This window comes from Xenopus tropicalis, chromosome 3 (genome assembly GCF_000004195.4).
Source record: "Xenopus tropicalis strain Nigerian chromosome 3, UCB_Xtro_10.0, whole genome shotgun sequence".
Taxonomy (NCBI): Eukaryota; Metazoa; Chordata; class Amphibia; order Anura; family Pipidae; genus Xenopus; species Xenopus tropicalis.
The window spans coordinates 136,126,227-136,148,509 of NC_030679.2; the positions used below are offsets into that span (position 1 = coordinate 136,126,227).

General features: G+C 42.9%; 18 non-coding genes across 18 annotated transcripts; 17 read left to right on the plus strand and 1 right to left on the minus strand.

Annotated features, from left to right (window-relative positions):
* The first annotated feature begins 755 nt into the window (after positions 1–755).
* On the plus strand, positions 756–827 carry trnah-gug. The gene has a single exon. It is a non-coding gene; the product is annotated as a tRNA-His (tRNA).
* A 267-nt stretch (positions 828–1,094) lies between these two features.
* On the plus strand, positions 1,095–1,167 carry trnak-cuu. The gene has a single exon. It is a non-coding gene; the product is annotated as a tRNA-Lys (tRNA).
* A 52-nt stretch (positions 1,168–1,219) lies between these two features.
* Positions 1,220–1,292, plus strand: trnak-uuu. The gene has a single exon. It is a non-coding gene; the product is annotated as a tRNA-Lys (tRNA).
* Positions 1,293–1,990: 698 nt separating this feature from the next.
* Positions 1,991–2,063, plus strand: trnak-cuu. Its single transcript has one exon. It is a non-coding gene; the product is annotated as a tRNA-Lys (tRNA).
* A 1,915-nt stretch (positions 2,064–3,978) lies between these two features.
* trnah-gug lies at positions 3,979–4,050 on the minus strand. The gene has a single exon. It is a non-coding gene; the product is annotated as a tRNA-His (tRNA).
* A 1,190-nt stretch (positions 4,051–5,240) lies between these two features.
* trnak-uuu lies at positions 5,241–5,313 on the plus strand. Its single transcript has one exon. It is a non-coding gene; the product is annotated as a tRNA-Lys (tRNA).
* Positions 5,314–5,974: 661 nt separating this feature from the next.
* trnah-gug lies at positions 5,975–6,046 on the plus strand. The gene has a single exon. It is a non-coding gene; the product is annotated as a tRNA-His (tRNA).
* Positions 6,047–7,678: 1,632 nt separating this feature from the next.
* On the plus strand, positions 7,679–7,751 carry trnak-uuu. Its single transcript has one exon. It is a non-coding gene; the product is annotated as a tRNA-Lys (tRNA).
* An 863-nt stretch (positions 7,752–8,614) lies between these two features.
* Positions 8,615–8,686, plus strand: trnah-gug. Its single transcript has one exon. It is a non-coding gene; the product is annotated as a tRNA-His (tRNA).
* A 1,073-nt stretch (positions 8,687–9,759) lies between these two features.
* On the plus strand, positions 9,760–9,832 carry trnak-uuu. The gene has a single exon. It is a non-coding gene; the product is annotated as a tRNA-Lys (tRNA).
* A 772-nt stretch (positions 9,833–10,604) lies between these two features.
* trnah-gug lies at positions 10,605–10,676 on the plus strand. The gene has a single exon. It is a non-coding gene; the product is annotated as a tRNA-His (tRNA).
* Positions 10,677–11,749: 1,073 nt separating this feature from the next.
* Positions 11,750–11,822, plus strand: trnak-uuu. The gene has a single exon. It is a non-coding gene; the product is annotated as a tRNA-Lys (tRNA).
* Positions 11,823–13,358: 1,536 nt separating this feature from the next.
* On the plus strand, positions 13,359–13,430 carry trnah-gug. Its single transcript has one exon. It is a non-coding gene; the product is annotated as a tRNA-His (tRNA).
* Positions 13,431–15,180: 1,750 nt separating this feature from the next.
* Positions 15,181–15,253, plus strand: trnak-uuu. The gene has a single exon. It is a non-coding gene; the product is annotated as a tRNA-Lys (tRNA).
* A 798-nt stretch (positions 15,254–16,051) lies between these two features.
* On the plus strand, positions 16,052–16,123 carry trnah-gug. The gene has a single exon. It is a non-coding gene; the product is annotated as a tRNA-His (tRNA).
* Positions 16,124–17,881: 1,758 nt separating this feature from the next.
* On the plus strand, positions 17,882–17,954 carry trnak-uuu. Its single transcript has one exon. It is a non-coding gene; the product is annotated as a tRNA-Lys (tRNA).
* Positions 17,955–19,903: 1,949 nt separating this feature from the next.
* Positions 19,904–19,975, plus strand: trnah-gug. The gene has a single exon. It is a non-coding gene; the product is annotated as a tRNA-His (tRNA).
* A 2,025-nt stretch (positions 19,976–22,000) lies between these two features.
* On the plus strand, positions 22,001–22,073 carry trnak-uuu. The gene has a single exon. It is a non-coding gene; the product is annotated as a tRNA-Lys (tRNA).
* Positions 22,074–22,283: the final 210 nt, after the last annotated feature.

A 22,283-nucleotide genomic window follows, 5' to 3' on the forward strand; every position in this document is an offset into this window, starting at 1 on the left:
TTTCAATAAGTTGCATAATAGCAAACAGGGTTTCCCCTGCTTGGGTGCTATTCTGTGTCTACCACGGCAGTGAAAGTGAGCACATTTAGCAATGCTTCATTTTGACCTCTACAATGTTGAAATCTGCACTAGACTTCAGGAAAGCTGCTTTTTTGAAGGGTAAGGAGGTCTGGGCTGTCAGAAATCATTCCCTCTTATTGTATTTAATGTAATTAAAGGTCTTACGATCCCACTGCTTCTTGCTGTATTTAATGTATTTTGGGTGCCACTACTTCTCCCCCTCACTATATAATGTATTTACCATTAATGTACTATTATTGACAAGCACATACTGTGTGTGTCTATATATATATATATATATAGCAGAAGTTTCCTCTCAAGATGACTCTGGCAAATCACCACACCACGTATGCCATCCCACCGGCATTTCGGGGAGATTAGATGCCTGTGACAAGGGAGATTTGTCGTGCGGCGGCTAATCTCCACAAGTCACTTAGCTGGGGACAACTGGGACAGTTAAAGGCATAGCTTGTCCCATGTCAAACATCAAAATTAAATATAAAATAATCTGTTTGCTCCTTTAAAAAATAACAACCAGCTGAGCAGCCATGGAAGCCACTAAGGGAAAGGCCCATTTTAACAGTACAAAAACTGTCCCATGGATTAAATAGAATATAAATGTAACTGCAATTGGTTTCAAATAAGAATGACAAGCACATGTGTAAGGAACCAAATCACCCTTTAGAACATGACTTGCCGTGATCGTATAGTGGTTAGTACTCTGCGTTGTGGCCGCAGCAACCCCGGTTCGAATCCGGGTCACGGCAGTTTTTGCACTTAATACTGTTTTATTACCATTAAAAAATTCCCTGTTCCCTCAGTTGTTAATGATATCACTGTCTATTACAGTCAGGATATTTATGAAGCTAATGGCAGATTATCAGAGGATTTATAATAAAGGATAGGTAAAATCCAAGAAATGACATTAATCCGATTTCTCTAAATTAAGTGATTTATGGTAAATGTGTTACAATAAAAAGGTTCCACTGATTCCGTTTAAGCCGGCCCATGCTTAACCTACAGCAGTGCAAGCAGCCCGGCTAGCCCAGTCGGTAGAACATGAGACTCTTAATCTCAGGGTCGTGGGTTAGAGCCCCACGTTGGGCGCTAAAGTTTTGTTAGCATTAAGAAGGCATTTATTACACAACAAGCTCATGGAGCCCGGATAGCTCAGTCGGTAGAGCATCAGACTTTTAATCTGAGGGTCCAGGGTTCAAGTCCCTGTTCGGGCGCTGCATGTTTTAGACTGCTATTGTACAAATAAGTCATTCACTACAATCAAAGTGACGTATTAGCTAATTGTTCATTAAAATCCAAAGTAACAGGTGTCACTAGATGACAGTCTGTAATGTGTAAGCACTGGCATGTACCTAACCAAATAAAGTATATGGGTTACACTGATGCCTATTTACAAAAACAACATAAAAAAAATCCAAACAAGTCAGATAAGTGACAGGACTCTACAACCATCTGAGCCATGGGAGCCACTAAGCTAAAGGCTCATTTTTACAGTACAAAAACGGTTCCATGGATTAAATAGAATATTAGTATAAACTGCTATTGGGTTCAAATAAGAACGACAAGCACATGAGCATAAACCCAAACCAACCCAGAGCGTGTGACGTGCCGTGATCGTATAGTGGTTAGTACTCTGCGTTGTGGCCGGAGCAACCCCAGGTCACGGCAGCTTTTGCACTTGATGCTATTTTATTAACATAAAAAAATACCTTAACTCTTAATGATATACTTTTCATTCAGTCAGGATATTTATGAAGCTAATGGCAGATTATCAGAGGATTTATAATAAAGGATAGGTAAAATCCAAGAAATGGCATTAATCTGAAGATTTCTCTGATAAATGTGTTACAACAAAAAAGTTCAACTGTTTCCTTTTAAGCCCACCCATGCTTAAGCTACAGCAGTGTAAGTAGCCCGGCTAGCTCAGTCGGTAGAGCATGAGACTCTTAATCTCAGGGTCGTGGGTTCGAGCCCCACGTTGGGCGCTTCATTTTTGTTCTTCATGACTGATGGTTGTTCCAGGGTTATGTAGCTATGCATTTCATAAATCTTTGTTTTTTATGCAGCTTCTTGCATCTTTATAGCACAGCTTTCCATGTTATTTGCTGAATATAAAGTCTTGTCCGTGAGCTTAACGTGATTGAATTTTTAAATTTATTTTTTTTCAATATAGGAATCGATATTAAGTTTAATGAGAGAATTTAAAGTAACAACAGCATCGATTGGGTGGTAACCATTATATGATCACAGTAACCCACATATTTTATTAGCTAGGTACTCACCAGTCCTTTCTTACAGAATTTAATCCAACGGCACCCATTGCTTTGGATATTAAAGAACAAGTAGTTAGAATCTAGTTCATTGTTTAAATCATCACTCTGATTTTAGTGATGGACTGTATTTCTACAGTACCAGCCAGTCTAAAACATCCCGTACCTGCACAGGGACTTGAACCCAAGACCCATAAGGTGGCCGATCGGCGAGTCGACCAATTTTAGCAGCTTCCTGCGATATCGGTCGACTCGCCGACATTCCATACACGCACCGAATATCGTACGAAACAAGGTTTTGTATGATATTATCGGTGCGTATATGGCCAGCTTAAAATGGAAAATCTGATGATCTACTGCAGTGATCCCCAACCAGTGACTCAGGAGGAACATGTTGCTCCCCAACCCCTTGGATGTTGCTCCCAGAGGCCTCAAAGCAGGTGCTCATTTTTGAATTTCTGGTAAGGAGGCAAGTTTTGGTTGAATAAAAACCAAGTATAATGCCAAACAGAGCCTCCTGTAGGCTGCCAGTCCCCATAGGGGCTATTAAGTAGCCAATATAACTCTTATTGGCACCCCCAGGAACATTTTTCGTACTTGTATTGCTCCCCAACACTTTTTCCCTTTAAATGTGGCTCACTGGTATAAAAGGTTGGGGATCCCTGCTCTACTGACTGAGCTAGATTATAAAATATGTATAAAACGAAACAACTCACCACAGAGGAAAAGAGGTTCAGATGCACCCCCCAAGCCTTCAGTTAGGGGAGCGTATTTCACCGTTAGTTTGAAGAGCAGGCACTCGCTGGGAAAATCTTCAGGCAGAATTCTTGATTAATAATTAACTTTATTGCAGCACCGCCCTATACATTTCATGTTAATCATAGGCAAAGATGTAAGAGCAATCACAAGATATTTAGGCGGTCCCACCAATCAAAGCACACAAGTTCATTATTTCACCAGCCGTAAAAAGGCTTCAATTTGAAAGCACATGAGGGTACCCCCAGCCCCCCATATTAGTACTCTCATTACTGAAGCCTGTTCAAAACATAGAAACAAGCACATCCAATCCACCATATTGATGCTCTCATTTAAAGTTTACATAAAATTACATAAAACTTTATTATTACAAAATATTAGTACAAAACATTAAAAGCAAAATAGTAAAAAAGTAAATTATCCCAGACTTCAAAGATGCCGTTGTTCCTATATATTACGGTGAAAATGTTTTTGCCATATTAAAAATTCAGGGATTCACAAATATTTATCTTTTTTGAAAAACTCATTATCAAAAGCCTTTTGTTATCATATACAAATTAGATTATCTACAGACGATCCCAATTAGGCTCATTATGATAAGAGCAGATATCCAAACCAACACAAAAAGTCATATTCGCTATTCATGCCAAATGGATGTCGAGATGCGAGAGTAAAAATCCATTTTGTTTGTTGAGCTGAACCAATTCACCAGTATGGGAAGTTACTCAGCCTACAGCTGTAAACAAGTAGAGTTTTGTCAACTATGAAATTATACAATTAACTTCATAAATACCCTGACTGTAACAGACAGGGATATCATTAACAACTGAGGGAACAGGGCATTTTTTAATGGTAATAAAACAGTGAAAAAACCTGCCGTGACCCGGATTCGAACCGGGGTTGCTGCGGCCACAACGCAGAGTACTAACCACTATACGATCACGGCAAGTTACATGCATAAAAGTGGTGTGACTCCATGTGGGGACCGACTATAGCTGCCGATATCGGTCCCTTGGACCGATTCGGCAGCTAATCGGCCCGTGTATGGGGAGAGCAGAGCGGCCTGGCCGACCGATATCTGGCCAAATTGGCCAGATCTCGATTGGCCAGATCTCGATCGGCCAGGTTAGAAAATCCGGTCGGATCGGGGACCGCATCGGCTCGTTGATGCGGTCCCCGATCTGCCCCATTGCCGCCCACATAATCCGATCGTTTGGCCCCAGGGCCAAACGATCGGATTATTATTTTTTTTACCTAAATGCTCCCCGATATCGCCCACCCGTAGGTGGGGATATCAGGGGAAGATCCGCTCGCTTGGTGACATCGCCAAGCGAGCGGATCTGCTCGTGTATGGCCACCTTAAGGGCTCTGGTACACGGGGAGATTAGTCGCCCGCGGCAAAACTCCCTGCTCGCGGGCGACTAATCTCCCCGAGTTGCCTTCCCTCTGCCATCCCACCGGCGAACATGTAAGTCGCCGGCGGGATGGCAGACGCGGCGCGAGTCGCGAGTCTTTTTCGGCGATTTGCGCGAAATCGCGCCGCCGCGTCTGCCACCCCTCCGGCGACTTACATGTTCGCCGGTGGGATGGCAGAGGGAAGGCAACTCGGGGAGATTAGTCGCCGGTGGGATGGCAGAGGGAAGGCAACTCGGGGAGATTAGTCGCCCGCGAGCAGGGAGTTTTGCCGCGGGCGACTAATCTCCCCGTGTACCAGAGCCCTAAGAGTCCCATGCTGTACCGACTCAGCTACCCGGGCTGCTCGCACAAAGCGTAAGCATGGGCGGGATTATCTAGGCTAGTTGCACCACACCCAAGTACCTGTAGCCCAGATAATCTGGTTTGAATGATATAAAACATGTAATGGACAAGGATTTTCTAGGGCAATTATTGAGACATGAGGAAGAAAACTTTTTTCATGGTATTTTTGCATAAAGCACTTGAAATAATAAACATTGTGCAGGTTAGATGTATTGTTAGAAGGGGGAAGAATGGATTTTTAACTTTTTAACCTCGAGGGTTACTGTTCCTTTAAAACCTTCCCGTGGCTATAAAGTAGAAGTTATTTGACTTGTAAGGTGACAGTTGCAGGTGAATATAAGTGTTAAGAAGGCATTTATTACACAACTAACGCATAAAGCCCGGATAGCTCAGTCGGTAGAGCATCAGACTTTTAATCTGAGGGTCCAGGGTTCAAGTCCCTGTTCGGGCGCTGCGTGTTTTAGACTGATATTGTACAAATAAGGCAGCACTACAAATAGAGTGACTGTAAAAAGCTTTGTGATTCATTGAAGGAGAAGGGAAGGTAAAAACTCAGTAAGCTTTATCAGAAAGGTCTATGTAAATACAGCCATAAGCACTCACAGAAACGCTGCACTGAGTCCTCTGTCAAATGATACATGATTTGTTGTCTCTTTGTTTTCCTGTGCCAGAGACACACAGCTCTCTCCTCTCTCCTGCTCCCCCCTCCCACCAGAATGCCAAGCACTCCCTCCCCCCTTAGGAATGTGGATCTGAGCCAATCAGCAGGAAGCTTCCTCATAGTCTTACAAACTGAGCATGTACACGGGTCTTGGTCTCGGTGCAGGAGAGAGGCATTATGGGAACTTTCTTTACACAGCTCAGAGTTTTTTTTCCCTATGAGGCTTCTGATCATCTGAACGGGAGAAATATGGAGAGACTTAAGGGCACTATTGAGAGAACTGAAGGTATGCCTGCAGCTTGGGATTAACTCTTTATTAGCCTTTCCTTCTCCTTTAATTGCAAAGTTAAATAATCCTGGAACAACCAGCTAAGCAGTCCTGGCTAATAAAACAAACAACCCCCCCCCAAGCACATAGACAAGCGCCAAACAAACCCTGAGCAACCAACAGGCCGTGATCGTATAGTGGTTAGTACTCTGCGTTGTGGCCGCAGCAACCCCGGTTCGAATCCGGGTCACGGCAGTTTTCTCACTTGATAGTAACTTTCAGTAACATTAATTCCACTGAATTTGTCATTTGGTTTTTTTTGAACAGTCAGGATATTTAAGAAATGAACGGCAGAATTATGTTCCTACATTTGGGATATCACAGGATCTATATCTAAGGATTCCATCCAATAAACTGCATTCACATTTGCCTAAATAAAGTGATATAAAGTAACTGAGCTATAATATAAAGGTTCAGCTGTTTTCTTACATTGTATGTTTTATTTTCCATTTCGACTTTAGGAAAACTGAATTAAAATGAGAATATTTAATCTTACATGTATTTATGTTAGAGCCTCCCATTCTGAGCCGGTAACTAAACACTGTTGACTTGGAGGCTTCAGTGTTATTATTATTATTATTTATAACCTATTACTATTGCATTTTTCTGACTTTTTTAACCTCTGCCTGCCTCAGAGCTATGGGGGGGGGGAATAGTCAAATAATTCAGAAAACAGAAAAATTAAGAACAAAACCCCCACCTTGCAGATAGCCCACTAATTTCCCCTATACCCATTCCTACTAGCCCCATCCCTGGTCTGGAAAGGGAGTGTATTGTAGTGAGGTTGGTTGCCTTTTTACATCATACTCCTGGGCTTTTATCAACAAAAAGTAGCGAAGCCAATCGGGCTCCATGTTTTAAAGGAAAATGAAACCCCCTAGGTCAGTGATCCCCAACCCCTTGGATGTCTCAGTGCCCCCAAACCAGGTAGTTATTTTGGAATTTGTGACTTGGGGGCAAGTTTTGGTTGAGTCTTGAACCAACAAATGTATCTGTAGCTGTAATATTGGTGCATTGTGCCTGAGTCTAAGCTTTCAGCCAGCGCTACACATTAGAACTGCTTTCAGCTAACCTATTGTTTCTCCTACTCCCATGTAACTGGAGGAGTCCCAAGCCAGACTTGGATTTCTTACTATTGAGTGCTATTCTGATTCCTACTGGGAGCTGCTATCTTGCTCCCTTCCCATTGTTCTGCTGATCGGCTGCTGGGAGGGAGGGGGGTATCACTCCAACTTGCAGCGCAGCAGTAAAGTGTGACTGAAGTTTATCAGAGCACAGGTCACATGGCTGTGGCACCCTGGGAAATGAAGAATATGGCGACATTTCAAAATTAAATACAATATGTTTGCGCTTTTAAAAAAACAGATTACAGTGCAGGATTCTGCGGGAGAAGCTCTATTAACTGGTGGGCTTTTAATAAACATGTTTTCCCATGACATATTTATGGTTCTAGTGCCATCTAGTGTTCTGTTAGCAATTAGCACATTAAACATCCAAAGGTTATACATTAACAAGATGCCTATTAAGTTCTTTGATTTGTACAACTAAACCCCCCATATATATATATACTTACACATATAGATGTAGGGGCAGATTTATTAATGCCCTGTCATTTAGTTAAGAGCAGCAAATACCTTAACTACACCCCAAAAATATGGAAAATAAATTTACATTTCATTTTCTGTGGTCCCAGCATCAAAATAAATGTGTATCAATTCCCTAAGGCTCCCATTAACATGAATAGCAGAAGCTATTTCAATAGTAAGGTGACAGTTGCAGATGAATATAAGCGTTAAGAAGGCATTTATTACATGACAAGCTCATGGAGCCCGGATAGCTCAGTCGGTAGAGCATCAGACTTTTAATCTGAGGGTCCAGGGTTCAAGTCCCTGTTCGGGCGCTGCAAATTTTAGACTGATATTGTACATCAATTACACTCATCACTACAATTAGAGGGACTGTAAAGGCTGTGACAGTCGGGGAGATTAGTCTGTCAGATTGCCTTGAGAGGAAACTTCCGCGATTTCAGGAAATAACGGCGCTGCGTATGGCATCCCACCGGTGATTTACATTCTAGCTAGTGAGATGGCATTTTGGGGAGATTAGTCGCCCGCAACAGGGGAGATTTGTCGCGGGCAACTAATCTCCGCGTCTGTCACAGCCCTAAAAAGCTGTATGATTCATTAAAGGAGAAGGAAAGGTAAAAACTCAGTAAGCTTTATCAGAAAGGTCTATGTAAATACAGCCATAAGCACTCCCAGAAATGCTGCACTGAGTCCTCTGTCAAAAGATACAGGATTTCTTGTCTGTTTTCCTGTGCCAGAGACATGCAGCTCTCTCCCCTCTCCTGCTCCCCCCTCCCACCAGAATGCTAAGAACTCACTCCCCCCCTTAGGAATGTGGATCTGAGCCAATCAGCAGGAAGCTGACTCATAGTCTTACTAACTGAGCATGTACAGGGGTCTCGGTGCAGGAGAGAGGCATTATGGGAACTTTCTTTACACAGTTGAGAGTTTTTTTTTCCCTATGAGGCTTCTGATAATCTGAATGGGAGAAATATGGGGAGACATAAGGGCACTATTGAGAGAACTGAAGGTATGCCTGCAGCTTGAGATTAACTCTTTATTAGCCTTTCCTTCTCCTTTAATTGCAAAGTTAAATAATCCTGGAACAACCAGCTAAGCAGTCCTGGCTAATAAAACAAACAACCCCCCCCCCCCAAGCACATAGACAAGCGCCAAACTATCCCTGAGCAACCAACAGGCCGTGATCGTATAGTGGTTAGTACTCTGCGTTGTGGCCGCAGCAACCCCGGTTCGAATCCGGGTCACGGCAGTTTTCTCACTTGATAGTAACTTTCAGTAACATTAATTCCACTGAATTTGTCATTTGGTTTTTTTTAACAGTCAGGATATTTAAGAAATGAACGGCAGAATTATGTTCCTACATTTGGGATATCACAGGATCTATATCTAAGGATTCCATCCAATAAACTGCATTAATCCACCATAGGGGAACACTCCCTTCACAGCAGAAATGATTAATTGGCATTTAGAACATGTTTGACACCATTATTTCAAGCCTAAAACTTTTTTTTCCCCAAAAGCATCAACTTAAAGGGATTCTGCCATGATTTTTATGCTGTACTTTTTATTTCTAAATGACACTGTTACACAGCAAATAATTCCCTCTGCCATTTAACATTTTATTCTTGAACCAACAAATGTATTTGTAGCTGTAATATTGGTGTGTAGGCGCCATCTCAGTGCATTGTGCCTGAGTCTGAGCTTTCAGCCAGCGCTACACATTAGAACTGCTTTCAGCTAACCTATTGTTTCTCCTACTCCCATGTAACTGGAGGAGTCCCAAGCCGGACTTGGATTTCTTACTATTGAGTGCTATTCTGATACCTACTGGGAGCTGCTATCTTGCTCCCTTCCCACTGTTCTGCTGATCGGCTGCTGGGAGGGGGGAGGGGATATCACTCCAACTTGCAGTGCAGCAGTAAAGTGTGACTGAAGTTTATCAGAGCACAGGTCACATAGCTGTGGCATCATGGGAAATTAAGAATTTGGTGACATTTCAAAATTAATTAATTGCAAACATCCAAAGTTATACATTAACAAGATGCCTATTAAGTTCATTGATCTGTACAACTAAACCCCCCATATATATATATATACTTACACACATAGATGTAGGGGCAGATTTATTGATGCCCTGACATTTATTTAAGAGCAGCAAATACCTTAACTACACCCCAAAAATATGGCAAAGAAATTCACATTTCATTCTCTGTGGTCCCAGCATCAAAATAAATGTGTATCAATTCCCTAAGGCTCCCATAGCCATAGTTGCAGGTGAATATAAGTGTTAAGAAGGCATTTATTACACAACTTACTCATGGAGCCCAGATAGCTCAGTCGGTAGAGCATCAGACTTTTAATCTGAGGGTCCAGGGTTCAAGTCCCTGTTCGGGCGCTGCCAATTTTAGACATATATTGCACATCAATTACACTCATCACTACAATTAGAGGGACTGTAAGGGCTGTGACAGTCGGGGAGATTAGTCTGTCAGATTGCCTTGAGATGAAACTTCTGTGATTTTGGGAAATCGCGGCGCTGTGTATGCCATCCCATTGGCGATTTACATTCTAGCCTGTGGGGTGGCATTTTGGGGAGATTAGTTGCGGGCAAATAATCTCCCCGTCTGTCACAACCCTAAAAAGCTGGATGATTCATTGAAGGAAAGATGTCCAGCTTTATTAGAAAGGTCTATGTAAATACAGCCATAAGCACTCACAGAAACGCTGCACTGACTCCTCTGTCAAAAGATACAGGATTTCTTCTATTTTGCTGTGCCAGAGACACGCAGCTCTCTCCCCTCTCCTGGATCTGAGCCAATCAGCAGGAAGCTTCCTCATAGTCTTACAAACTGGGCATGTACAGGGGTCTCGGTGCAGGAGAGAGGCATTATGGGAATTTTCTTTACACAGCTCAGAGTTTTTTTTCCTATGAGGCTTCTGATCATCTGAACGGGAAAAATATGGGGAGACTTAAGGGCACTATTGAGATAACTGAAGGTTTGCCTGCAGCTTGAGATTAACTCTTTATTAGCCTTTCCTTCTCATTTAAAGGCAAAGTTAAATAATCCTGGAACAACCAGCTAAGCAGTCCTGGCTAACAAAACAAACAAAACCCCCCCCCCCCAAGCACATAGACAAGCGCCAAACTACTCATACGCGAACAACAGGCCGTGATCGTATAGTGGTTAGTACTCTGCGTTGTGGCCGCAGCAACCCCGGTTCGAATCCGGGTCACGGCAGTTTTCTCACTTGATAGTAACTTTCAGTAACATTAATTCCACTGAATTTGTCATTTGGTTTTTTTGAACAGTCAGGATATTTAAGAAATGAACGGCAGAATTATGTTCCTACATTTGGGATATCACAGGATCTATATCTAAGGATTCCATCCAATAAACTGCATTCACATTTGCCTAAATAAAGTGATATAAAGTAACTGAGCTATAATATAAAGGTTCAGCTGTTTCCTTACATTGTATGTTTTATTTTCCATTTCGACTTTAGGAAAACTGAATTAAAAAGAGAATATTTAATCTTACATGTATTTATGTTAGAGCCTCCCATTCTGAGCCGGTAACTAAACACTGTTGACTTGGAGGCTTCAGTGCTGTTATTATTATTATTTATAACCTCTACTTTATCTATTGCATTTTTCTGACTTTTTTAACCTCTGCCTGGTTGCTACAATATTTAAACCTTACCAACCAAATAGCAGTTAAAATTACAAGCTTCAGAGCTACGGGGGGAAAATTAGTCAAAAGATTCAATTCAGAAAATACAAAAATAAAGAACAATACAAGATATTTAAGCCGTCCCACCAATCAAATCAATAAGTTCATTATTTCACCAGTCGTAAAAAGGCTTCAATTTGAAAGCACATGAGGGTACCCCCAGCCCCCCATATTAGTACATGACTGAAGCCTGTTCAAAACATAGAAAACTTTACAAAACATAAAAACAAGCACTACCAATCCACCATTTTGATGCTCTCATTTAAAGCTTATACAAATTACATAAAACTTTATTAGTACAAAATATTAGTACAAAACATTAAAAGCAAAACAGTAAAAAAGTAAATTATCTCAGACTTCGAAGATGCCGTTGTTCCGAATCTAGGGCATTTGTTGATAGCGGAGGAATAAAACTTTGTTAATGGTATTTTTGAATAAATCACTTGAAATAATAAACATTGTGCAGGTTAGATGTATTGTTAGAAGGGGGTAGAAGTAGAAGCTATTTGACTAGTAAAATTTGACATTTGCAGATGAATATAAATGTTAAGAAGGCATTAATTACACAAGAAACTCATGGAGCCCGGATAGCTCAGTCGGTAGAGCATCAGACTTTTAATCTGAGGGTCCAGGGTTCAAGTCCCTGTTCGGGCGCTGCAAATTTTAGACTGATATTGTACATCAATTACACTCACTACAATTAGAGTGACTGTAAGGGCTCTGGTACACGGGGAGATTAGTCGCCCGCGGCAAAACTCCCTGCTCGCGGGCGACTAATCTCCCCGAGTTGCCTTCCCCCTGCCATCCCACCGGCGAACATGTAAGTCGCCGGCGGGATGGCAGACGCGGCGGCGCGATTTCGCGCAAATCGCCGAAAAAGACTTGCGAGGCTTTTTCGGCGATTTCCCGAAATCGCCCCGCCGCGTCTGCCATCCCGCCGGCGACTTACATGTTCGCCGGTGGGATGGCAGGGGGAAGGCAACTCGGGGAGATTAGTCGCCCGCGAGCAGGGAGTTTTGCCGCGGGCGACTAATCTCCCCGTGTACCAGAGCCCTAAAGGTGGCCATACACAAGCAGATCCGCTCGCTTGGCGATGTCGCCAAGCGAGCGGATCTTCCCCCGATATCCCCACCTACGGGTGGGTGATATCGGGGAGCATTTAGGTAAAAAAAAAATAATCCGATCGTTTGGCCCTGGGGCCAAACGATCGGATTATGTGGACGGCAATGGGGCAGTCGGATCGGGGACCGCATCAACGAGCCAATGTGGTTCCCGATCCGACCGGATTTTCTAACCTGGCCGATTGAGATCTGCCCAATTTCAGGCCAAATATCGGTCGGCCAGGCCGCTCTGCTCTCCCCATACACGGGCCGATTAGCTGCCGAATCTGTCCAAGGGACCCATATCGGCAGCTATAGTCAGCCCGTGTATGGGGACCTTAAGGGCTGTGACAGATGGGGAGATTAGTCTGTCAGATTTCCTTGAGAGGAAACTTCCGTGATTTTGGGAAATCGCAGTGCTGCGTATGGCATCCCACCGGCGATTTACATTCTAGCCGGTGGGATTTTTGGGAGATAAGTCGCCCGCAACAGGGGAGATTTGTCGCAGGCAACTAATCTCCCCGTCTTTCACAGCCCTAAAAAGCTGTATGATTCATTAAAGGAGAAGAAAGGTAAAAACTCAGTAAGCTTTATCAGAAAGGTCTGTGTAAATACAGCCATAAGCACTCCAGAAATGCTGTCAAAAGAAACAGGATTTCTTGTCTCTTTGTTTTCCTGTTCCAGAGATATGCAGCTCTCTCCCCTCTCCTGCTCCCCCCTCCCACCAGAATGCTAAGAACTCCCTCCCCCCCTTAGGAATGTGGATCTGAGCCAATCAGCAAAAAGCTTTCTCATAGTCTTACAAACTGAGCATGTAGAGGGGTCTTGGCCTCGGTGCAGGAGAGAGGCATTATGGGAATTTTCTTTACAGAGCTCAGAGTTTTTTTTCCCTACGAGGCTTCTGATCATCTGAGAGAACTGAAGGTATGCCTGCAGCTTGGGATTAACTCTTTATTAGCCTTTCCTTCTCCTTTACTTGCAAAGTTAAATAATCCTGGATCAACCAGCTAAGCAGTCCTGGCTAACAAAACAAACAACCCCCCCCCCCAAACACGTAGACAAGCGCCAAACTAGCCCTAAGGAATAACAGGCCGTGATCGTATAGTGGTTAGTACTCTGCGTTGTGGCCGCAGCAACCCCGGTTCGAATCCGGGTCACAGCAGTTTTCTCACTTGATAGTAACATTAATTCCACTGAATTTGTCTTTTTTTTTTTTTTTTAACAGTCAGGATATTTAAGAAATGAACGGCAGAATTATGTTCCTACATTTGGGATATCACAGGATCTATATCTAAGGATTCCATCCAATAAACTGCATTAAAGGACATGTAAAGCCTACATTTGCCTACAATGTATATCAGTTGGGCACGTCTCCCCCAACCAAATGGCACCATTTGTACTGCATATATCCCCTCCACTTGCAGCACCATCACATTTTCCTAAAGCAAATAGCAGCTTCCACCCGGTGGCCATTTTTCCTCTGATACATAATCAGATACATTTAAATCTGCAAACAGCCTACACACACAAACCCTTATTCAGCATACATTTCATAAAGAATACAGGCTCACACAGGCACAACTGTCTCTGATAAAAGTTCTGCTTTGTTTGAGCTCTGTAATGGTAAAGCTGAGCCCAGGAGAAAAAAACTGAAGCAGACAGCTAGAGCTGAGTTTCTATGGGAACCACCAATGCCATCTCTTCACTGGCTGCTAGACTGGGGGGCGTGTTTAGTAATCTGAGCTTAGAACAACTGAGCATGCCCACAAGCCAACAGCCAAAGCTAATTCCTGAGGGAGGGGGCCGAGTCTGTTACAGGAGGAGAAGGAAATCTAAGTGATTAAGGGGATGTTGCAGCCTTACTATTAACCTCTGGGCAACCAGTGTGGCAGGTATTGAAAGATTTCAAAGAGGCAATAAAATACATGGAAGGCAGTTTAGATAGAAGAAAGCCCCAGGGGTGACAGGCAGACAAACTGCCCCAGATCAGTGAGTTTCTAAAGAAAGCTGCACAGCTGAATGCATGAGAGATGCACCCTAGGGAACACAGGGAAAGATTCCCTTCACTGGGGGGTAACTAAATGGGGTGCGCCCAGGGATTCAGCCTCTCCTTGTCCTACATTATAAAGGAGTGCAAATCATGGGTATTCACAAACATCATGGCGGCCAGGCTAGATTCTTGTAAATGTATATAATAATAATAATAATAATAATAATAATAATAATAATAATAATAATAATAACAGCATTTAGAACATGTTAGACAACCTTGTTTCAAGGCTAAAGGCTTATTCTCCAAAAGTATAAACCAAACTTAAAGGGATCCTGCCATGCTTTTTATGCTGTTTTTTTTTTTATTCCTAAATGACACTGTTACACAGCAAATAATTCCCTCTGCCATTTAACATTTTATTCTTGAACCAACAAATGTATTTGTAGCTGTAATATTGGTGTGTAGGCGCCATCTCAGTGCATTGTGCCTGAGTCTGAGCTTTCAGCCAGCGCTACACATTAGAACTGCTTTCAGCTAACCTATTGTTTCTCCTACTCCCATGTAACTGGAGGAGTCCCAAGCCGGACTTGGATTTCTTACTATTGAGTGCTATTCTGATACCTACTGGGAGCTGCTATCTTGCTCCCTTCCCATTGTTCTGCTGATCGGCTGCTGGGGGGGAGGGGGGGGATATCACTCCAACTAACAGCATTTATTTAAGAGCATCAAATACCTTAACTACACCCCAAAAATATGGAAAAGAAATTCACATTTCATCCTCTGTGTTCCCAGCATCAAAATAAATGTGTATCAATTCCCTAAGGCTCCCATTAACATGAATAACAGAAGCTATTTGACTAGTAAGGTGACAGTTGCAGATGAATATAAGAAGGCATTTATTACAGAACAGACTCATGGAGCCCGGATAGCTCAGTCGGTAGAGCATCAGACTTTTAATCTGAGGGTCCAGGGTTCAAGTCCCTGTTCGGGCGCTGCAAATTTTAGACTGATATTGTACATCAATTACACTCATCACTACAATTAGAGGGACTATAAGTGCTGTGACAGACGGGGAGATTAGTTAGATTGCCTTGAGAGGAAACTCGTGGTGCCGCGTATGCCATCCCACTGTTGTTTACATTCTAGCTGGTGGGATTTTGGGGAGATTAGACATCTGTCACAGCCCTAAAAAGCTGTATGATTCATAAAAGGAGAAGGAAAGGTAAAAACTCAGCTTTATCAGAAAGGTCTATGTAAATACAGCCATAAGCACTCACAGAAACGCTGCACTGAGTCCTCTGTCAAAAGAAACAGGATTTGTTGTCTCTTTGTTTTCCTGTGCCAGAGACACGCAGCTCTCTTCTCTCTCCTGCTCCCCCCTCCCACCAGAATGCTAAGAACTCCCCCCCCCCTTAGGAATGTGGATTTGAGCCAATCAGCAGGAAGCTTCCTCACAGTCTAACAAACTGAGCATGTACAGGGGTCTCGGTGCAGGAGAGAGGCATTATGGGAACTTTCTTTACACAGCTCAGGGGTTTTTTTCCTATGAGGCTTCTGATCATCTGAACGGGAGAAATATGGGGAGACTTAAGGGCACTATTGAGAGAACTGAAGGTTTGCCTGCAGCTTGGGATTAACTCTTTATTAGCCTTTCCTTCTCCTTTAATTGCAAAGTTAAATAATCCTGGAACAACCAGCTAAGCAGTCCTGGCTAACAAACCCCCCCCCCCCCCCCCCCCCCCCCCCCAAGCACATAGACAAGCGCCAAACTATCCCTGAGCAACCAACAGGCCGTGATCGTATAGTGGTTAGTACTCTGCGTTGTGGCCGCAGCAACCCCGGTTCGAATCCGGGTCACGGCAGTTTTCTCACTTGATAGTAACTTTCAGTAACATTAATTGCACTGAATTTGTCATTTTTTTTTTTTCTAACAGTCAGGATGTTTAAGAAATGAACGGCAGAATTATGTTCCTACATTTGGGATATCACAGGATCTATATCTAAGGATTCCATCCAAGAAACTGCATTAAAGGACATGTAAAGCCTACATTTGCCTACAATGTATATCAGTTGGGCACGTCTCCCCCAACCAAATGGCACCATTTGTACTGCATATATCCCCTCCGCTTGCAGCACCATCACATTTTCCTAAAGCAAATAGCAGCTTCCACCCGGTGGCCATTTTTCCTCTGATACATAATAAGTTACATTTAAATCTGTAAACAGCCTACACACACACAGACCCTTATTCAGCATACATTTCATAAAGAATACAGGCTCACACAGGCACAACTGTCTCTGATACAAGTTCTGCTTTGTTTGAGCACTGTAATGGTAAAGCTGAGCCCAGGAGAAAAAAATTGAAGCAGACAGCTAGAGCTGAGTTTCTATGGGAACCAACAATGCCATCTCTTCACTGGCTGCTAGACTGGGGGGCGTGTTTAGTAATCTGAGCTTAGAACAACTGAGCATGCCCACAAGCCAACAGCCAAAGCAAATTCCTGAGGGAGGGGGCCGAGTCTGTTACAGGAGGAGAAGGAAATCTAAGTGATTAAGGGGATGCTGCAGCCTTACTATTAACCTCTGGGCAACCAGTGTGGCAGGTATTGAAAGATTTCAAAGAGGCAATAAAATACATGGGAGGCAGTTTAGATAGAAGAAAGCCGAGGGGTGACAGGCAGACAAACTGCCCCAGATCAGTGAGTTTGTAAAGAAAGCTGCACAGCTGAATGCATGAGAGATGCACCCTAGGGAACACAGGGAAAGACTCCCTTCACTGGGGGGTAACTAAATGGGGTGCGCCCAGGGATTCAGCCTCTCCTTGTCCTACATTATAAAGGAGTGCAAATCATGGGTATTCACAAACATCATGGCGGCCAGGCTAGATTCTTGTAAATGTATATAATAATAATAATAATAATAATAATAATAATAATAATAATAATAATAACAGCATTTAGAACATGTTAGACAAACTTGTTTCAAGGCTAAAGGCTTATTCTCCAAAAGTATAAACCAAACTTAAAGGGATCCTGCCATGCTTTTTATGCTGTTTTTTTTTTAATTCCTAAATGACACTGTTACACAGCAAATAATTCCCTCTGCCATTTAACATTTTATTCTTGTACCAACAAATGTATTTGTAGCTGTAATATTGGTGTGTAGGCGCCATCTCAGTGCATTGTGCCTGAGTCTGAGCTTTCAGCCAGCGCTACACATTAGAACTGCTTTCAGCTAACCTATTGTTTCTCCTACTCCCATGTAACTGGAGGAGTCCCAAGCCGGACTTGGATTTCTTACTATTGAGTGCTATTCTGATACCTACTGGGAACTGCTATCTTGCTCCCTTCCCATTGTTCTGCTGATCGGCTGCTGGGGGGGGAGGGGGGGGATATCACTCCAACTTGCAGCATTTATTTAAGAGCAGCAAATACCTTAACTACACCCCAAAAATTTGGAAAAGAAATTCACATTTCATTCTCTGTGTTCCCAGTATCAAAATAAATGTGTATCAATTCCCTAAGGCTCCCATTAACATGAATAACAGAAGCTATTTGACTAGTAAGGTGACAGTTGCAGGTGAATATAAGATGGCATTTATTACAGAACAGACTCATGGAGCCCGGATAGCTCAGTCGGTAGAGCATCAGACTTTTAATCTGAGGGTCCAGGGTTCAAGTCCCTGTTCGGGCGCTGCAAATTTTAGACTGATATTGTACATCAATTACACTCATCACTACAATTAGAGGGACTATAAGTGCTGTGACAGACGGGGAGATTAGTTAGATTGCCTTGAGAGGAAACTCGTGGTGCCGCGTATGCCATCCCACTGTTGTTTACATTCTAGCTGGTGGGATTTTGGGGAGATTAGACGTCTGTCACAGCCCTAAAAAGCTGTATGATTCATAAAAGGAGAAGGAAAGGTAAAAACTCAGCTTTATCAGAAAGGTCTATGTAAATACAGCCATAAGCACTCACAGAAACGCTGCACTGAGTCCTCTGTCAAAAGAAACAGGATTTGTTGTCTCTTTGTTTTCCTGTGCCAGAGACACGCAGCTCTCTTCTCTCTCCTGCTCCCCCCTCCCACCAGAATGCTAAGAACTCCCTCCCCCCCTTAGGAATGTGGATCTGAGCCAATCAGCAGGAAGCTTCCTCACAGTCTAACAAACTGAGCATGTACAGGGGTCTCGGTGCAGGAGAGAGGCATTATGGGAACTTTCTTTACACAGCTCAGGGTTTTTTTTTCCTATGAGGCTTCTGATCATCTGAATGGGAGAAATATGGGGAGACTTAAGGGCACTATTGAGAGAACTGAAGGTATGCCTGCAGCTTGGGATTAACTCTTTATTAGCCTTTCCTTCCCATTGTTCTGCTGATCGGCTGCTGGGAGGGAGGGGGATATCACTCCAACTTGCAGCGCAGCAGTAAAGTGTGACTGAAGTTTATCAGAGCACAGGTCACATGGCTGTGGCACCCTGGGAAATGAAGAATATGGCGACATTTCAAAATTAAATACAATATGTTTGCGCTTTTAAAAAACAGATTACAGTGCAGGATTCTGCGGGAGAAGCTCTATTAACTGATGGGCTTTTAATAAACATGTTTTCCCATGACATATTTGTGGTTCTAGTGCCATCTAGTGTTCTGTTAGCAATTAGCACATTAAACATCCAAAGGTTATACATTAACAAGATGCCTATTAAGTTCATTGATCGGTACAACTAAACCCCCCATATATATATATATATACTTACACACATAGATGTAGGGGCAGATTTATTAATGCCCTGTCATTCATTTAAGAGCATCAAATACCTTAACTACACCCAAAAATATGGATAAGAAATTCACATTTCATTCTCTGTGGTCCCAGCATCAAAATAAATGTGTATCAATTCCCTAAGGCTCCCATAGCCATAGTTGCAGGTGAATATAAGAAGGCATTTATTACATGACAAACTCATGGAGCCCAGATAGCTCAGTCGGTAGAGCATCAGTCGGGGAGATTAGTCTGTCAGATTGCCTTGAGAGGAAACTTCCACGATTTTGGGAAATCGCGGCGCTGCGTATGCCATCCCATTGGCAATTTACATTCTAGCCTGTGGGATGGCATTTTGGGGAGATTTGTCGCGGGCGAATAATCTCCCTGTCTGTCACAGCCCTAAAAAGCTGTATGATTCATTAAAGGAGAAGGAAAGGTACAAACTCAGTAAGCTTTATCAGAAAGGTCTATGTAAATACAGCCATAAGCACTCACAGAAATGCTGCACTGAGTCCTCTGTCAAAAGATACAGGATTTCTTGTCTCTTTGTTTTCCTGTGCCACAGACACGCAGCTCTCTTCTCTCTCCTGCTCCCCCCTCCCTCAAGAACTCCCTCCCCCCCTTAGTAATGTGGATCTGAGCCAATCAGCAGGAAGCTTCCTCATAGTCTTACAAACTGGGCATGTACAGGGGTCTCGTTGCAGGAGCGAGGCATTATGGGAATTTTCTTTACAGAGCTCAGATTTTTTTTTCCCTATGAGGCTTCTGATCATCTGAGAGAACTGAAGGTATGCCTGCAGCCTGGGATTAACTCTTTATTAGCCTTTCCTTCTCCCCAAGCACATAGACAAGCGCCAAACTACCCATACGCGAACAACAGGCCGTGATCGTATAGTGGTTAGTACTCTGCGTTGTGGCCGCAGCAACCCCGGTTCGAATCCGGGTCACGGCAGTTTTCTCACTTGATAGTAACTTTCAGTAACATTAATTCCACTGAATTTGTCATTCTTTTTTTTTAACAGTCAGGATATTTAAGAAATGAACGGCAGAATTATGTTCCTACATTTGGGATATCACAGGATCTATATCTAAGGATTCCATCCAAGAAACTGCATTAAAGGACATGTAAAGCCTACATTTGCCTACAATGTATATCAGTTGGGCACGTCTCCCCCAACCAAATGGCACCATTTGTACTGCATATATCCCCTCCACTTGCAGCACCATCACATTTTCCTAAAGCAAATAGCAGCTTCCACCCGGTGGCCATTTTTCCTCTGATACATAATCAGATACAATTGAATCTGCAAACAGCCTACACACACAGACCCTTATTCAGCATACATTTCATGAAGAATACAGGCTCACACAGGCACAACTGTCTCTGATACAAGTTCTGCTTTGTTTGAGCACTGTAATGGTAAAGCTGAGCCCAGGAGAAAAAAACTGAAGCAGACAGCTAGAGCTGAGTTTCTATGGGAACCAACAATGCCATCTCTTCACTGGCTGCTAGACTGGGGGGCGTGTTTAGTAATCTGAGCTTAGAACAACTGAGCATGCCCACAAGCCAACAGCCAAAGCAAATTCCTGAGGGAGGGGGCTGAGTGGGTTACAGGAGGAGAAGGAAATCTAAGTGATTAAGGAGATGTTGCAGCCTTACTATTAACCTCTGGGCAACCTGAGTGGCAGGTATTGAAAGATTTCAGAGAGGCTGTTCACTGATTAAATTTTTGTGTGTGGGGTTTACATGTCCTTTAACATTTTCCTAAATAAAGTGATATAAAAGACAACAGGTTAGGTGACTGGAGAGAGTTCTACATTATTAGTCCCCCCCAATAAAAAGAAACTTACTATCCAGGGCTGCCCCATGCTATAAATACACTGGGCCAGGGTAGTTGGCTTGGGATTTGCATCTCCCCAAGTATCAGAATGAATTAATCCCCAAAAAGCCAAGCAGCGAGGGAATGAATTGGTAAACAGGCAGCACTTGGAGGCAATAAAATACATGGGAGGCAGTTTAGATAGAAGAAAGCCCCAGGGGTGACAGGCAGACAAACTGCCCCAGATCAGTGAGTTTGTAAAGAAAGCTGCACAGCTGAATGCATGAGAGATGCACCCTAGGGAACACAGGGAAAGATTCCCTTCACTGGGGGGTAACTAAATGGGGTGCGCCCAGGGATTCAGCCTCTCCTTGTCCTACATTATAAAGGAGTGCAAATCATGGGTATTCACAAACATCATGGCGGCCAGGCTAGATTCTTGTAAATGTATTTATTAATAATAATAATAATAATAATAATAATAATAATAACAGCATTTAGAACATGTTAGACAACCTTGTTTCAAGGCTAAAGGCTTATTCTCCAAAAGTATAAACCAAACTTAAAGGGATCCTGCCATGCTTTTTATGCTGTTTTTTTTATTCCTAAATGACACTGTTACACAGCAAATAATTCCCTCTGCCATTTAACATTTTATTCTTGTACCAACAAATGTATTTGTAGCTGTAATATTGGTGTGTAGGCGCCATCTCAGTGCCTTGTGCCTGAGTCTGAGCTTTCAGCCAGCGCTACACATTAGAACTGCTTTCAGCTAACCTATTGTTTCTCCTACTCCCATGTAACTGGAGGAGTCCCAAGCCAGACTTGGATTTCTTACTATTGAGTGCTATTCTGATACCTACTAGGAGCTGCTATCTTGCTCCCTTCCCATTGTTCTGCTGATCGGCTGCTGGGGGGGAGGGGGGGGATATCACTCCAACTTGCAGCATTTATTTAAGAGCAGCAAATACCTTAACTACACCCCAAAAATTTGGAAAAGAAATTCACATTTCATTCTATGTGTTCCCAGTATCAAAATAAATGTGTATCAATTCCCTAAGGCTCCCATTAACATGAATAACAGAAGCTATTTGACTAGTAAGGTGACAGTTGCAGGTGAATATAAGATGGCATTTATTACAGAACAGACTCATGGAGCCCGGATAGCTCAGTCGGTAGAGCATCAGACTTTTAATCTGAGGGTCCAGGGTTCAAGTCCCTGTTCGGGCGCTGCAAATTTTAGACTGATATTGTACATCAATTACACTCATCACTACAATTAGAGGGACTATAAGTGCTGTGACAGACGGGGAGATTAGTTAGATTGCCTTGAGAGGAAACTCGTGGTGCCGCGTATGCCATCCCACTGTTGTTTACATTCTAGCTGGTGGGATTTTGGGGAGATTAGACATCTGTCACAGCCCTAAAAAGCTGTATGAT